Source organism: Bombus bifarius, unplaced genomic scaffold (genome assembly GCF_011952205.1).
Source record: "Bombus bifarius isolate JDL3187 unplaced genomic scaffold, Bbif_JDL3187 scf7180000008289, whole genome shotgun sequence".
Classification (NCBI taxonomy): domain Eukaryota; kingdom Metazoa; phylum Arthropoda; class Insecta; order Hymenoptera; family Apidae; genus Bombus; species Bombus bifarius.
The window spans coordinates 102331-120028 of record NW_022884572.1 but is presented as its reverse complement, the minus strand read 5'-3'; the positions used below and the strand labels follow the sequence as shown (position 1 = coordinate 120028).

General features: G+C 32.6%; 1 protein-coding gene across 2 annotated transcripts in view; it reads right to left on the bottom strand.

Moving 5' to 3' along the window:
- Positions 1-16703, bottom strand: part of LOC117212384 (dual 3',5'-cyclic-AMP and -GMP phosphodiesterase 11-like) — a 146538-nt gene extending 129835 nt beyond the window's left edge. For both annotated transcript variants that reach the window (XM_033457186.1, XM_033457191.1), the window contains exon 1: positions 16356-16703. The gene's annotated coding sequence lies outside the window, so the exon portion shown is untranslated. The remainder of the gene's footprint in view (positions 1-16355) is intronic.
- Between the last annotated feature and the right edge of the window lie 995 nt (positions 16704-17698).

Below are 17698 nucleotides of genomic sequence, written 5' to 3'. Positions count from 1 at the left end.
AATGTATATTTATGTGCCTCGTTGCTTCTCCCTTGCGATCTGTATTTCGTTCACGATCTCAACCATCTTAAATTACAAGCATACGTCTTGTAGAACGTACGTTATATTCCATTTTTTCCTGTATCCAAGCGTTACAACGTATATAACGAAAATTCGTTAATACGAATACGAGGAAAATGTGCTAATGCGAATACTTTAATTGAAAAACGATTGAAAAACATTTATGCTGCCTAGCTATTTCCGGAATATATTGACGTATCACATAACATGTAATGATGTGTATCTACATAAATAGTTTGGTTCACAAATTTGTTTCACAAACAATTTACCTAATAGGAAATATTTGTTTGAAAACATGCAGTTAATATTCTTGAAACATTTCGTTACTTTTACATGCAGTGTGACAAGATTCTTAGTTGATGCTGAAGTTGAAAATTTCGTGTTTTATACTAATTTCTACGTGATCTTCAAGATTACAAATTGCGACATTAGAAACGTTAGATACAACCTAACAATCTACTATTCTCGATACGAACGAAATAGAATGGAAGAAGCAGTTCGCGATTAAACGTTGCCTCAAATGTGCAACAATATAGAGGCCGAGACATATATCCGCATTTTCATCGCGAAAGGAGATTGACCTCTCTCGTTTCGGTTTCATTTACCTTTGACTTTCTTGTCTGCGACTGCCTTTCTCTGAATTTTCGTCCCGTTCCTCTAGAGAGCTTTCCTTCACAGCTGAAACTTTTCTCTAAAAAGGACACCAGCGTTTAACAAATTGCTTTCTACGCGTCTGTCACCGATTTACTTCCTCCTTCGACATAGAATAGTTGCGCTATTTCGTGCGAAGTTAAGGAAATTATTTGTAACTGTAGCAATGCGAAAAATATTTCGACGTCTACAATTTTAGGAAAATAAAGAAAAATTTTTCTTTTATTTCGACTACGGACTAAATATTATGCCATTGCATATACTTTTGTTCCGGAAAGTATCATACATTACGTAGTAATATGCCTGCTTAAATAGTAGAAACAGTTCAGGTTCGTAGACAGTTTTTTAAATTGACGTATACATATTTTTACACATTGCACGCAATCGGTGGGTTCTTCTGTTTTACGTAAAAATGTTAGGTCTATTAAAAAGTTAAAATTGTCTAATTTTAACTTTTAAAATATTTGTGTTTGGAATCGAACAATTTAAGAGACACTTCAACGACTTTTTTTCTTTTTAATTTTTCACGTGAAAGACGAGAATAACATAAACGGGGAAAATGGTTTACAAATCTTTATCGATTTTCATACGCTGCTATTTTTGTAACATTAAATATTTTTCAAATTAATCGTGTTTAGGTACAAACAGCTGAATACTTTTTAGGGAAATAAAGAGAAGAATACAAAAACGCGTTTATTACAGCGTAAAAAATTCTATAAGCCGATTAAAAAATATGATAACGGTAGTGAATTCATTTCCGCACCACCGGGATTGCTGTGGAATCAAGTTCCATGTGCACTTGTGAATTCGAATCAAATTCAACGTCCAAGGTTTACTTCGTGGGGTTTGAAAATTGCTCGTACGATATAATGATTCGTTCATTATATTTGCCAAGTATTCTCTCTTCACAAGCTATCAGTTTCAAAAATTTACTTACAGTTACTCGATATAGATATCTGATATAGATATTTATTATTAGATATTTGAATGAATAAAGTTCCTGCATGCGTTGATGAAGTTTGAACACTTCAAACAGTTTTGAGTCTGTATTCGTGATGAAAAATTCGAGTCGCTTCGAACATGATCGAAAAAAAAACGTAGAGAGCTTTTAAAAGTATGGAAATTCTTGAAAGTCTCGAAAGTTTCGAATGCCTAGTAAGTTAGAAATAATAATTAGATCGTTAGGATCAAAAAGGTATTAATCTTTTCCATGAATTCATATATCAAACTTAGAAAAATTATACAGAATTATCGTCGACAGATACAGATCCCATAAATTTTATTTAATTATACGACGACTTATAACTTATAGTACATTAAAAATGATAGACACGATAAATAATTTTAAGCAAATCGCGTTTACGTTCCAGCTTTCTTTAAAGTATCGTTCCTTTCTTTCGAGATATTTCTAGAAGGCTGAAAAGTTCGAAACTAGTCGACCAATTGTCGAGCCTATTTACCACGTACTTGAACCCATCGCTACACGTAAGGCACCACTCAACATTATCTAATTTTATGTAATGAAATTTTTGTCTACCTGCGAGATTCTTATCTGCCTTTTATTGACTTCAATTTATGATGCATAAAATTTATACGAGACTTGTTTTCAACTTATGCTGCATAATTTAGTCCAGTTGCGAAAGACATCTGTTGCTAGTTTTTTGTGTTTGTCACAATGCTGATGACGTACATAGGATCCGATCGAATAACATGTAAGTATAGCAGACACAAGGCGATTTCTTACGCGCAATACAATTGTTTCATACGACCCTTCGTTTTCGAGAAAATCGAGTTTGCAAATTTATCAAGTATAGTTGAACATGGCTAATTGGAGACTGGGCAGGAGTAAATAATCGACAGAAGGTTATTTTACATGCGAAAATAAGTCGAAAATGTAGAATAGAATTCGTTCGCGAAACGCTTTATTTCGAAGAAAAATAAATTTGAAAATTCATCATAGATCGGATTCTTAAGGAAACACGTTCGAATTCGATTTTTTCGGAAACTAAGCCACAGATGAAAGAAATGTTATCCTATTCGCTCGGACCTTGTCCTATGGAAATATTTTCAAACTTCATACAACTTTATACAATGTTCTCGTAAGAAACCTAACTAGAAAATACCAATTTTTATATTATGCATAAAACAAGCCTTGGTAATTATCTATATAAATATAAATTAAAAATTAAAAAATATCTATGTAACTAGGTGTTCAAGTGATATGACAGAGTTTTACACGTGTTTAAACTTTCGTCATATTATGAACATTGTTAAAAATGTTTTTCCTATAGCCTTGTGTAGATTTAGTTTTTGTGGAAAAGATATTTTATTTCATCATACTTTCCAATATGCGTAAATGCTTCTGGAAATTTAATCAATTAAAGTGCTAGCTTAGTTAGCAGCTTCCCGCTTCATTTCACAGTCGATTTAACGGGCGTGTAAATTGAGAAGTCACATCACTTATCGCTTATTACAATCGATTATTTTAAATTCTATCATCGGCAACTAACTTGCGTGCCAAATTTAGTACGAAGTGACGTTTTACTAAGTTATGAATTAAGTATATGAATATAAAGGTAATCGTTATCTTTCTTCGCTTTGTATGGAATATTTGTAAAAAGAAATTCAATTTTATCTTGAATAATGGTTCAGGTATTTTTTGAGAAGTGTCTACATCTTTCTAAATTTATTTATTCGCGTATTTGATACGTATATAATATAATATAATATAATATAGGAAAATATATACGTAATATATAATATGTAATCATGGTATTTATACTAATTTTTATAAAGAATTAATCGCAAAACGTAGACTATTTTAGCCTATTATGCTATTAGTGGCCCGATCCTAACGTCTGTATCCCATAACATATGAATTAACTTAAAGATTCCCAAGGCGATTCTAGCAAACCTTTCATTAACTCCGTTTTTTTTCAAAATGACCTTCAGTTCGTTTTATAAATAAACATACGATTCCTTCTTCAGAATACGTTTTACAATATTTGTTGAACTAATATATGGAATATGAATATTCACTGACCAAGCTCCTTAATACAACAGATTTCACCTCGAACATTTTTTGATAAAGTCAATGATTCTCACCCTGTATAGGTATATGTAAATCAAGCCGAATCCTTGGTTGTAAGGCTGAATAGAACATATAAAACATATTCTTATATAATCTAAGGTGATCACATTATCACACTGTTCATCTTGTATAATTAATTTTTTGTTAGATAAATATTATAAACAGGCTACATATATTCTTTCTGAACAAAATAAGAACACGTAAATTACCAGCATGGGACGTTACTAATCTCTGATTTCGCGACGATAAAGATAGATGCAACACATTATTTTTCGCGTGTGAGAAAATACAAATTGAACACCTGTAATTGAGTCATTGTACGATATCTGGTTCATCTAAATCGTTCTTCGCCGAAGTCATTCCAATACATCGTTAACCAATATCAATGTTAGTCGCGAGTAGTTTGATTTTATGATTTTACTGCATAAATATTCTGTAAAAGGTACACGAAATAGACGTATAACACAGGTATTTTCTCACATACACTTTGTAAAGAAAATATCTACAATAATTAGAGTTTACAAGAGCTTCTTAGTATTTTCGTCGTTTGTACGTGCATTGTATTTATACATACAAAAATTATTAAACAGTATTTTACAAACTGTATCGATCAACGTACGTATCATACGCATTTGTTGGACCTGCTATTACTTTAAATAACAACTAATCGATACCAATAACTAACAATATTATATAACTATTTTCACTTAACTATGCCAGTATTTTTATATGCATGTATAATACATATATTATGATGCTTAAATATAATTCAATAATTTAGATCATCGTTGGATATCACCGTTATTTTTGGAGGCGCAAGAAAGCTTTATTTAGAAGAGTTATATGATACAGAGGAAGCTAAACATTTGCCAGTAATATGTCTTCTCTGACAAATTTTCGGAAATTTCAAGGCCGTCATTATGCCGTTAAACGGTCTAGGATAGCTTTTTTCTTGCTGGTATAATCGTGGATGTTTATGACGATTTAAACCATCTACAATGCAAGGTTATTCGACAATAAATGAAGCAATAAAACGAGTCCCACGTCACAAAAAATCTTTGTAGTTTGTAGTGGTGTTCGTTTTTATCAGTGCAACATTGGAATCGGTGGACTTGTTATTCCTTATTTCACATGCCGCCACGATTTTTTGTTCCATATCTCATAACGTTGTTAGCTCTTTTTCGACATCTACCGTTCTTCGAAGACCTAACTCAATGAATTGTTCACCGTCTAAAAGACCTGTTGATATTAACGAAACGAAGTTTCTTACTATCTATCATGATATGAAGCGACAACATAAGTATGAAGTAAAGACTTACAATGCAGGCACTTCAATATTGCGTCGATGCAAACGTACACCAAGTCGAGTTCGCCTCGTGAAACTCGTTGCTTCACTCCTTTATTTATCATCGATTGTCCTTGTGTAGAAATAGCAGAGTATTACGTGCCATTTAAAGAAGATAACAGTGACTTTGACATTTTTGCAATTCTTCATTCCACCAAAGAATTATGTGGGGGAAGGAGCAAGTCATTGCCCCTTTCATATCACATAATTTTCCCGATTACGGTTTCCGCATGTCTCCAAAATATCAAAAATATTCTACGTAATTAGTATTATTGAAACCATATTCCAAACGAGCGTCTAAATACGCGATATTATATTTTGTTCAAGAATAAATTTTATAATCCGTCGGTGTTACGATGTATCTGTGCATATACAATATTTTCGCATTTCCAAGAACATGACTCCGGAATTTTTCTCCACGAAAGTAACGCGTACAAAGATTTTGTGTACAGCTATATGAAGAGTGTCCTTGTTAATGGAAAACGGCAATTCTTTAAGCTATTTCCCAGAAATCATATATAATCATTTACCTGAAAAACAAGTGCTTCAGAATAATAGGATATGTTGAAGAAAAACGATAATTTAATTCGAAAACAAATATCTTAATCAAATTTTAATAATGTTATACATTTCCACGCTCTTCCTATGACTTCCAATAGCCTTTTGGATAGACTCTTATATTTTTATACAAATTTTCTAAGATTGGAATTTCAGCCTTCTCAAATAAATCTTTAGTTCTTTTGAGAAGGTAAATTGTTTCTCATCGCAACATACACGCGTCGTCAAATACACCGTTAGAATAACTTTTCACGTTTTTAACGGTATACACAGCCGCATTATCCTGCTGAAATACTAATCTTCATCCCTTTATATGTCTTGCGTTATTTCCTCGTTTATGATTTAAACCATAGCTTTTCTATTTCTAGGTCGAATATTAGTCTTCCCTTTATTGCTCCCAAACCGTAAAACCTATTCCAACCTTTACTTGGAACTAGTCTGGTACTGTTAGTCTCTCGAACTGCTTTGTATTATGCGTCTAATATATTAAAAAATATACGATTCCATCTAAAAAAGCAAAATTGATCTCCTCATGACATTTACGCACCCACCTACAGAGTAACTAATAACAGAATTATTATTTAGAATATGCTCCGTCCCCCTCGAAGCCATTAAGTTTTCATCCGAAACATTTGTCCATATAATTAATAGCATCGAAGATATTTCAGCTGAAGCTATTAAGTGACTCGCTCTGCCTGTCACTCATTCACTTTTGGCTTGCAGTACATTAAAGTAATCGCTATCGTTGCCTCCACATTTATATGCTTCTTGTAAGATTCGCGTGCCTTACATGACATTTTCGAATTATTTTTAGTCGTAGAAAATGCTGGCGACGTGTTTGTGGAAATCTTTCAGGCTATCTTCGTAGCAATTCAAAGATAAGCGATCGTGGAATGAATCTGCTTGTGATTACATAAGCAGAATACAGTATTGTACTTTTATGAGATTTCGCGCGATGTAGAGGACGATTATGTTACATCAAGAGCGAGCGAGACAAAAGAGCGGCAAGCAGCTTTCTAGTCTCGCACGGCTAATTTGTTAGTCAGTGACGGACTTCTGCCAATAGAAATTCAAACTATTTGATTTTTTATTAGATCTACATAATACTATTACCTATAGATTCTCCTAACAGCTATGAAAACTATATACGATTAAGCTCCAACTATCTTTACTTACAATCGAAGAGAAATATCTTAACACGAGAATGATTTTGAATCGTAACAAGTATAAAAAGGAAGACGAAAGCAGGTTTTCTGTAAAAAAATTTGAAAGTCGCTCGAATTTGTGTGCAACTGTATGTAGTACAAGTGAAATCGTATTGTCATTTACTTTCATTCGGAAAACTTTACGCATCTATCGATAGCATTTTTACAAGCTTCCGTTAAAAAAAGAAAAATAACTATTTTGATTTTCGTTATAGGATAATTCATATCACAGGATATCTCATTTTAATAGCTTTTATAAACACATTCGAGGTATTGTAGATACAATAAGAACGTTTGCTATTAGACATGAGACTGACTGCGAGTTACCATTGCATTTATCGTAAAATAGTTGCGTAAGAATTTATCATACAAATCATCAAAAGTTTCATTCATTGCGATTATGCGCGTCCATATATTTAAAAAACGTATTATAAGCACAGAGTGTTGAATGTAATCTCTGAAATTAAATGTTATCTCGTGATTTATCAGTATTTTCATATCTCTTCGACTGCATTGGAATTTATATCGATGCTTAAGAAATACATATGCAATATGTATGCACATGTCGTTAAAATATTTTCTACTTCTACTCGCGTATTCCAATTGTTTTAAATATCCGAGTTTAACATTATATATTTCGCTCCTTATAAAACTTATAAATGTACGCGTTCGGATACTTTCGTATACTTATCTGTCTACTTACTCTTGTGTATCATTCAATTAAGTGTTACATTGAAACTGTTGATATACTACAAAAGTAGAAAATATCTATCGTCGTGTGTCTTCGTAAAAATATATCTATTCCTTGTACAAAAGTGAACGCATGTCGTATACGCATACTGAATACTTTTACAAGAAGTTATTAAATAATCAATTTCTGTTTAAAGTTATGTCAACTCGAACGATACACAAAGATAAAACAAACTTTTAATAATAACATCATTTATCATACAATAGTAAGTAATAGAAAATATACAGTTATAATTTCTTAAAAAGTATCTTATTAGGAAATAAGATAATATATAAGAAATTCAAATGTAGCATAATTGCATATGATAATTGTATATAATATGTGGCATAATTCAGTTATAATATGAAAAAAAACGCAATCATAATTTAGTAATGCATAATAATAAAATATAAGAAAGTTATGGATTTAAAACAATAATTGAACATTTATTTTCATTTCATAGATTTTCAATCACAGATGTTAATAAAATCGCAGTAAAGCTTATCGTGTGAAATACTCGCATAATAAAGTCATATAGAAATACAGCACTAAGCGTCATAATTTTTACATCCTGAAATTCGCAATCTTTATCAAAATTAAGCGTGTATTTGATAAAGTTGATCGATTTACGAGACATTTGTTTGATCAAACATGGAAAACGGTACTGCAAACAAAAGAACGTTATTATAAACATTGTTATATATAATAAATAAATCGCATTGGTGTTACTGGAAATCTTACTCTTGCTATTTAGCTTACGTCCTTTTATTGTTACATGCTATATTTTTATTCACTGATTATTAACTATGCATCGTAACAAACAGTTGAAAATTTTCCTAAAAAGGAAACGTCTTTCAGTAAAATTACTAAATATGGAAAGTTTACAACAGAAAAAAGATTTCTTTTACGTCCAAATACAAAGATTTTGTTATCACAACGGAATGCTTAGTAAATATATACTTTATTTGCAAAAGCTGATTTTCACATTATAAAGATTTAAATGAATAATACGACTGTACTGTGAAAGATAACTTAAAATATTTCAAACATTAAAATCATTCAACTTTTTAACACAAACCGATAATTTGCAAAAAACTACTGAACCTATAATTTGAACCGAGTTGCTAATAACTTATTATATTGGTTAATGCAACAGTAACTAATCAATTTAAAAAGTATCACAGATTTATCCTTAGATAAACTACGAACAAACATACGTATATCCGTTCGTAGAATTATTTTAATTAATATTATATAATATATAGACAAAAAACGACCTTACGAGGCAGTGATATTTAATTTCAGTTTCAAGCAAAATACATGATTGTATTTCAACGAACCAACCAAATGTTACGTTACCAATCAATGCTTTGTTTTATGTGTTTTCTATACGTACGTATGTGCATGTTCCTCTAACAGATTAAAAACCAATGTATTTCCCGACGAAATGTACAATATACCGATAACGGAGTGAATAACTTCGATAGAAATATTCTGAAAACATTGCACCTAAGTATAACTATATTATTTATTTAAAATATTCGAAATCGAGCATTAAATAAAAAAAGAAAAGAAAAGAAGAAATCGAAAGACATATTAAATCTCTCATAAAAATTGTTACCAAGATATAGTAAACACGTTGGTAACCAGTTAGAATCTTCGTTTACAGAAGTACAAGCTCCTGGAAATGTGTGTATGTCTCTACACATCGAAGTCGACGAATCGATCAATATCGAATAACTTCGCATTAAAAGGATTGGTCGTCAATCACTATTCTGCAACCGTAATTTACAGAACATAATAGGCAATCGTAATTTATACGAAGTACAATGTAAGAACAGAAAATAATGCTTTTCAGCAAACATTGACGAGCAATTTTATTGGTAATAAACGTCCTTCAGTATTGAAATTGAAAGAAGTTAAACGCAATTCTTACATAAGTAAGATGAAACTAGCAATAAAAGTCAGATAACTGATGTAACTATGTTTTAACTTAAAAAAAAAAATATTAAATGTTTAAACGCTTGATAAATATTTGACAGAATTAGAATAAAATCGTTGAAGTTCCATCGCTCATCGAGACATAAATCTAAATTTGGAACATTTATTGTAAACAATTACTAGAAATGTGAAATAAGTATTTGTAGAGATATACGTGTAAATCATATTTCGACATTGATTGGTAGGATTCAAGATCGACAACCTTTTATCGGAGAATAAATCAAGGAGAACGTGAAAGAATGCGATCGATAATGATATTTTAAAAAAGATTACTGAAAGTGGGTAATGTGAAAAAGAGGAGGAAAAAGATTATGTCAAATGAAACAGCTATTCTGATATTATTTGTCAATCGATGCAAATAGGAAAAGTAAAGAAAATGGGCAAGCGCGTTTCGCATAACTTAAGCGACATACAGAAGCAAAGACGAATAAAAATAGACAGGAAGGAGAAGAAGATTCAGAATAAATTGTTATTTTAAAGAAACAAGCAGAATATAAGAATAACATGAGAATATAGCATCGGAATTGTTAAGATTTTATCTCATAATAGAAAGAGAGAGAGAGAGAGAAAATGCGTGGATGAATGTATAACAGAAAAATATATTTAAAAAAGTATAAGTATATGTCACGTAATGTCACGCTTATGTCACGTAAAATTAATGATAAAAAAGGAGTAGTTGAGCAATAACTTAACTTGACTGTGCTTTTATAATTTTGTAGGCTTTTATTCACGAAAATGATTAAGTATAATATTACAATGAAGTAGCGAAGTTAAAATAGTTGTTCAAACCACGGCCAAACTGTACACAAAACTCAAGACTCAAGACTAAAGACTAAAGACTAGTCTGGTGGTCGAATGCTTACAGTTTTTATATGTTGCGTTGAGGGACAAGGGGAGGATCCTGATGGAGGGAAAGTGTAATGTTGGGCCATGTGCAAAGGTCAAGTTAAAACCTAACGGTTCGCTATCAGGTAGTATGGAATGGCGTGGATTTGGGTACGGTCGTTGTCACACTGACAGCGTTACTTTACCAAAGAGCTTCGAAGCCATGGGTCTATGGGTATTTATACAATTACGGAAAACTGACCTGTCTGTACCCCGTTGCATCTGTGCAAGGCATGTTCCTAGGAAACTATGAGGTTGAGAGACCCTTCAAATTGATTTAGTGCTAAACAATACCCAATGGCTTCGAGGACTAAGAAAACTAAACTTTAGAAAAGATGTGGAGTTTTCTTTGAAGTGGGACACACTTCAACAGGAGTAACATTTTGCTTTAACTAATTTCGCCTTACATAATCACTTTATATTCTAACATAACATAATGAGAATCGCTTTAATCGAAATTTTTTCATTGTTCCATGTATCCTTTACAAATACATTCGTGTACCTACGTACACATCTACAACATCTGCGCACAATTATATTTACGCATAATCGTCTTTCATTAATATGATTTCTCGAGTGAGCTTATAAGCCCGACCTTGAATAATTATAATAATTTAAGAGACCGAACACAGACCGATTAATAAATATGTAATTAGAACCTGACGTTACGAATACAATATATGGAATTGCCATAGCGTAGAAAATTCAAAGGTGATCCTCCGACGAACGTCATAACCGGCTACGACAGGAAACTCGATAATTAAATATGAAAAAATGACTCACCGATCGATCTACCGAGAAAGGTGTACCTTCGTGTGCGCCAATTTTATCAGGAACGTACGTCCGCGATCCTTGATCGAAATGAGGAGAGGGTGCAATCAATGAATACATTTATACCGCGCACTCGAGGCAAATTTCCTGCGTAACAAACGAACCACCGTTTCCGGCGGAGAAACCGAGCCCCAGAAGAAAAAAGCGGATGCGGGTTTCGTTGATGTTTTTTAGCTGTCTATAAACGCGGTTTCACGGTACTTCTGGCCCGAATCCATCCGATAACGTTGCGCCGCCGCGCGATAACGATATGCGTTCTATCCAGTATTATCTAAAGTGCTTTCGCGACGAGTTCGCTGCACTCGTTGACTCACCTATGCCACAAATGTTTTCGGCCTTTCCGAGTTTGTTTCTATGTATCTGGTATCGACACATCATACAACGTTATTCCAACGAATTCATATTTACTGTTTTGCAAGGAATTTCTTACACGTTGTTATTTCTTCCGTTTCGCATGTTCAGATATCAATCATATGTCAATTACATATGAATAAAATATAATGCATTATTCTGTGAACAAAATTACCTTTAACAAGCAAATACTAAATATGAATGTTTTCGTGTTTGTTACGTCATCATTCTCTTGATTTTGCAGAAGTTGAAATATTTTTTCATTCGCGAAGAATCGTTTCCCAGTTATCGATTTGAACGTTTCTCGTTACGCAAGGTCCCTGGTTTTTCCTTTTAAAACAGCGCCCGACGGAATAGCTCAGGAACTGATCAACTTCAAAGCCATTTACCCATTTTGTCGATTTGACAATCTTGAAATTAGGAACAAAGGATATTTGCATTGTGCCGGACTATCTTCAAAGCAATTTTATTAGGATTAAAATTCATGCTTCGAGGAAGCGTTTAAAAAACTCCGATTTTTACGGATACTTTTAACATTGAACACATCAACGTTCCCCTTCAAGCTTTCCTTTTATAAGGACATTTTATGAAACAAAATTATTAGAGTGGTATATATGAAATATCGTTTCTTTTTTTTTTCCTTTCAAATAAAACTTTTACCGCGGGTAATTTCTTCAAGTCATATACTTAATCACAGTAATTCCGACATAATTTAATGCACTTTCCTTACGACTCACTAATTTCATTCTTTCAAATTTATGTATAAAAATTACCAATTCCAGAATTCAAAATTCTTGGAATCGAGCTGTTACAGCATTTTCATCTAGTTCCTTTTAAAGTAATTTCGGCATTTAAAAAATCCTTCAGGTAAAATTTAACCTTCCACAAATGATACATTTACGCTTCCAGCAACTTTCATGGAATTTTTTCCAAAATTCATGCGAGAAGACTACAGGGAATTTTCTCATTAACACATTTTTTTAATAAGCTTCTTATATTTTACTAAATCTTTTTAACCTTCAATGCACATAATTTCTAGCAAATTTCTTCCTCTCTGACGTGGCTGATAATTGACAATAAGACAAAATTGAACGGATGATGTTATTAAATGCAAACCTCTGAATAACGTTAAATCTGATAAATTATTGAGATGGAAAGTTATACATATTGCACAGAATTTGCGCAAATCCACGAAAGTACGAGTGGGATCTTCATATTTTGCAATAAATTTTTTAAACAAATTTTCATATCTCACTATTCTATTGTCGGCACTGTTATGTTAGTCCTAAGTATGATCAAGAATACGACGACACTTTTCATTTTCAACAGATGCATACGCGTGTGTATGGCATTATTGATTTGGGTTCAAGAGAATCTATGATAGCAGCTAGGTAATATCTGCCATCGTACGAGCTAAAAATGTTATTAAAACGTCACTGTTGGTTGATCAACCGCATATTATTGATTAATTAATTTTATCCATCTGTTGATCTAAAGAGTAAGAAGATAGTCGTTAATTCATTTCTTTACCTTTTTAAAACAAAGCAAATTCAAATATAAAATATTCGTCAATTTAATTTTGCTTGGCACTTGTTTTCTATATTTAACTTTTACATTTTTATATTATTAAAATTCTATTACCTTATTTGTATATTACTAAGTACGATCTTTGTATGCAAGTAATTCTAATATCGTGTCTGATATAGCGTAGTTGCAAGACGATATGAATATTTATCTACACATAATCCGAACGTTCGATTTGGTACAAATTTAATAGAAACTATTACATGGTAGAGCACGCAGAGAGATAATGCGTGCGATGCCGATGAAAACCACAAAGTAATCTAAGATGACGTTCGCGCTTGTGGACGAAACGTTTAATGTAAATTGAAATATAAAATATGTATGCGCATTGAAAGTGTAAAAAGCCTTAACTGGTACTATAATTTTTTTTATATAATTAGCCTTCTGAAATTACACAGGGCGCTAAAGTATTCGTTCACGCCACTGTTTTTTCTGTCAAACACGTGTAACCAACTAAAGTGTCAGACTTTGTGCTTGATAATCATCGCACGTACATATACGTATTAGAAATTTCACGGTAGCGTCGTAAATCAAATCGTCCGACTTTCATTTCCGACTGTTTCGTGTGGCCACCGTGTTACGCCCAGGACCCTGGCGTCTCGATGATTCGGCAAATTTTATATTTCACATGCTAGGCCTACCGTAACTAATTTGCCTATTCGTTAAACGTCAAAGACGTTAATTCGATATTACAATTAATTTAAACTCACATAAAGCTTGAAATTCATTTTTCTCTCCCAATTGCTTACTTCTACGCACGATATGAAACAAATTTATATATTCTGCTGTAAATCCTGCAAAAAGTCACATTGCAATTCTACTATAAAAATCGAACGTAACTATTCAGTTGGAATTTATCACAAAAACAATTGCGCGAGTATTTATCCAGAGATAATAACAATGCTTAAATTGCAAATAGATCTGCAGAAACATTTCTCGCTGTCAGCTAAATAACGGTTACGAGGCTAATCGAAATGTAAATTATAAGGAGGGTATTATGTAAAGGCTTCGATTTGAACTTGTGAACTGAAACAACTCGCGTTTAGATTCTTAAATGATTTGATAATATAAATGTAGGCGTCGGAATGTCGTCTATGCGAATGGACGAATTACGGGAAGTGCAGGATAAAAGTGTTCTTCGAATGATTTAAACGGCCAACCACGTATGAAACTGAAAGACGACAGTCTGGAAATAACCGTTCATATTGTGCAAACAGCGAACGGCGATCGTCTACTACAGTGGAGAAATAATCGTCCGGATACACAATGCACGTTGCTTGTAACCTTGCACTTGTAACTTATAACAATGGTGTACATATACTAGAAGCATTCTCTTCCTCATTCCCGGTACTTTTCATCTTTCAATGACTACTGCTATATTTTTATCGTTTACTTTCTCTCTTTCTTGTTTTTTCTCTAAGCAATCATAACCGATGTATCTTTTTTTTTTAATCTGATCCTATATATATTAAAATATCGTCACCTTTTTATAAATAACGTTGTAAAACGTTATTTCGTAGTAAAATAGTAGATTTGAAGATTACTTTTTTTACAAAAATTTGCAAATCTGTAAAAGTAAAACTGACAACGGGTTTTACTTTTGCGATAACCGGAGCATAAAATGTGTAATGGATGGAAACTTGTGATATTGCGATTTTGTAATTTATAAGAAACGTAATAAAATAACTGGATCATTGCTATATATTACGAATGAAATTTATCATCAGTCAGTTTATTATTTAAGTCTATATTCCAGATGTTTATGCTTCGTGCGAATGGAAACAGTAATAATAAAATTTAATTATTATTGCTCGGACTATAATATACCAGAGTAAAGATAATTCTAATCGAATGCAACACATGCGCGGTTTGTAACTCGCCGATCATATTCGACTAACTACTAAAATAACTTGCAACTGCGTACGATTGTTCCTTACTTAGCTTTTCTTTCGTGTTCACTATAAGTAGTGAAACAAATAAATGACGGAAAATGTAACGAACAATGTCAAAGTAAAAGTTCGCAAAGAAATTGTTGAAAGCAATAATGTCATCAGCATCATTTTAAATAGAGATCGAAACAGAGCTGTACTTACATATGTTATAAGCTATATACTAGCGCACGTATATTTTGAAATGTCAGATAACTCGATTGAAACGAAGCATGGTATCCTAATATAATCGATGAGAGCGAAACGAATAGGTATCGTGTGACATTAATCTAATTGCAAAACAAGTTAATTGATAAAATTAAATATATCGCGTTTCTAATCACATAACGTACTATAAATATACATTTATTACGATATAAACTAAATTTAATTTAAGTTAATTTAATTAAGATTTACCCAAACGACACAAGTCATTCATATATTTTGTATAAAAGGTTTCGTTAAACACAACAGTGCAACGAGATGAATTTCTAAATGGAAAATAAAAACATAGTCGGAATGTGCATATAGCAGCAGAAGAGAAATAAAATAAACTTGAAGCTTCCTGGAGATAGCGCTACTCTCCACGCGATGTGACTTTGAACCACGTGTGTTTCTACGAAAGTGCAAAACGAAGCAAAGCACTCAAGAGTCATATTTAAGAACACGTTTTTGTAATAGTGCATTTCATGGCCATCGCGAATCGTTATTGTCGGCAATCGACAATTTTATTGCTTCAATTAAAAGATCAATTACGGAGAAAAAAATTATCGATATACGAATCGATCGATAAACGCATTTCTTCGCTGCACATAAACAAACAATATTGTTCGAAAAAATTTATGGGTAACAATGATAATATAGTCTTCGTGCGTTTTTTATTCAATTAGCAAAGTTTCAGTTCGATCTAATAATCATTTTTCGAAGCTATTAAGCGAGTAAGCTCGGTTAAGGTTATTTTCGATAACGGTATTCTTTAGCTTACATTTATAGGACATTTATAGGACATTTATAGGAAACAGTCAGGACAACAAGAAAGGCCAGGAAAGTGCGTTGCACTTTGAGCAGAGATAAACAAAGGAACTAAAGGCGCGATCGAGGCAGTTTGTATGTATGTAGTTGCGAATCGACGTACCTTTCGAAGTAACGAAAACGAGGAAAGTTACGATGGAGAAGTTGCTCCTTGCCAATAGGATTCCTCGTTGAGAGGACCGGATCGACTTTCACGATCCACGCGAAATTCTTTTCTGCTTGGTTTCTTGATGTTTTCTCTAACACTTTTCGTGTTACAGGTGTGTAATCGATCGTGTACGATCTGTACAGGGCCGTTTCCGCGGCTGTTTGAATTTCGAAATTCGAGACGCGCCAATTCTCGCAACACGAGGGCGAGAAAGAGGAAGAAACGACTAAGTAAGAAACCATCGACGCCTCTTATGGCGCAACGAAACGCTCTCACAGCAATCTGCTGGATAACTGACGAGCCGTATCGCGCTCGTTCCTCGCTACTCGAACTGCGACACCTGGCGCCCTGAACTTTGAAACACTTCTAATATCGAAACTGCTAAAACAAGTGATTCACCTGTCGCCAAAGTATCTGATGCATCACACTTTTACAAGAATTCTTTTATTGCCAGAATCCTTCGAAACTGTTCGTGTTATATATTTACCGAAAGCTGATTTTATTTCTCAAATATCGTGAAGCATATTAAACGCCCGCGTTCTGACTACTCTTTTACACAAATAAAATGAATTTGAATTTGTTGTGAAGAGTAAATTTAGCATATATCGAAACATATCGAAACATGTCGAAACATGCTTATAGAATTACACGTATTTCTTCTTTCTTTTTCCCCTTAAATAGGTTAAGAAATGTACATAATTTGTAACTTCAAAATATTTATTTCATGTAATATATTTTATCTTGAATTCAGAGAGAAGTTAAGATGCAATTAATCTAACGGGCATGTTTGAAAATATAATGGATAACTACAAATGACATTGCAGAACTTTGTAGGACTAGATGTTTTAACTTCTCACGGTATATTTTGCAGTAAAGGAGATGCTATATATCGATGACATAAGTTTGCACTTTGCTTTACGATGAATTATGTTACACGCTGTTATATAACTACACACGCACTGTAACATGAAAATTAAGTTATATGAACAACTTTGCAAGTAATTTGTGTAGATTGTTAAAAATTTCTTGTAAAAATGGAATTATTTTATCATTGTTAAAGAATAAATTTACTAATTGTCAGTAATTTCTATAGCATTTGCAAGCAAAATCACGGTCAGCACATCATAATTAGAAACACATAAATAAATGTGACAGCCAATTATACTTGAACATTATAATTTGCAAACATAATGTGTATCGAGAAACTTTTACGATTATATATTTTTAAAAATGAATTATTACTATGTTTTGTAGATTTAACAAAGGTTAAATTTAATTTAATGTTGAATTACCTTACA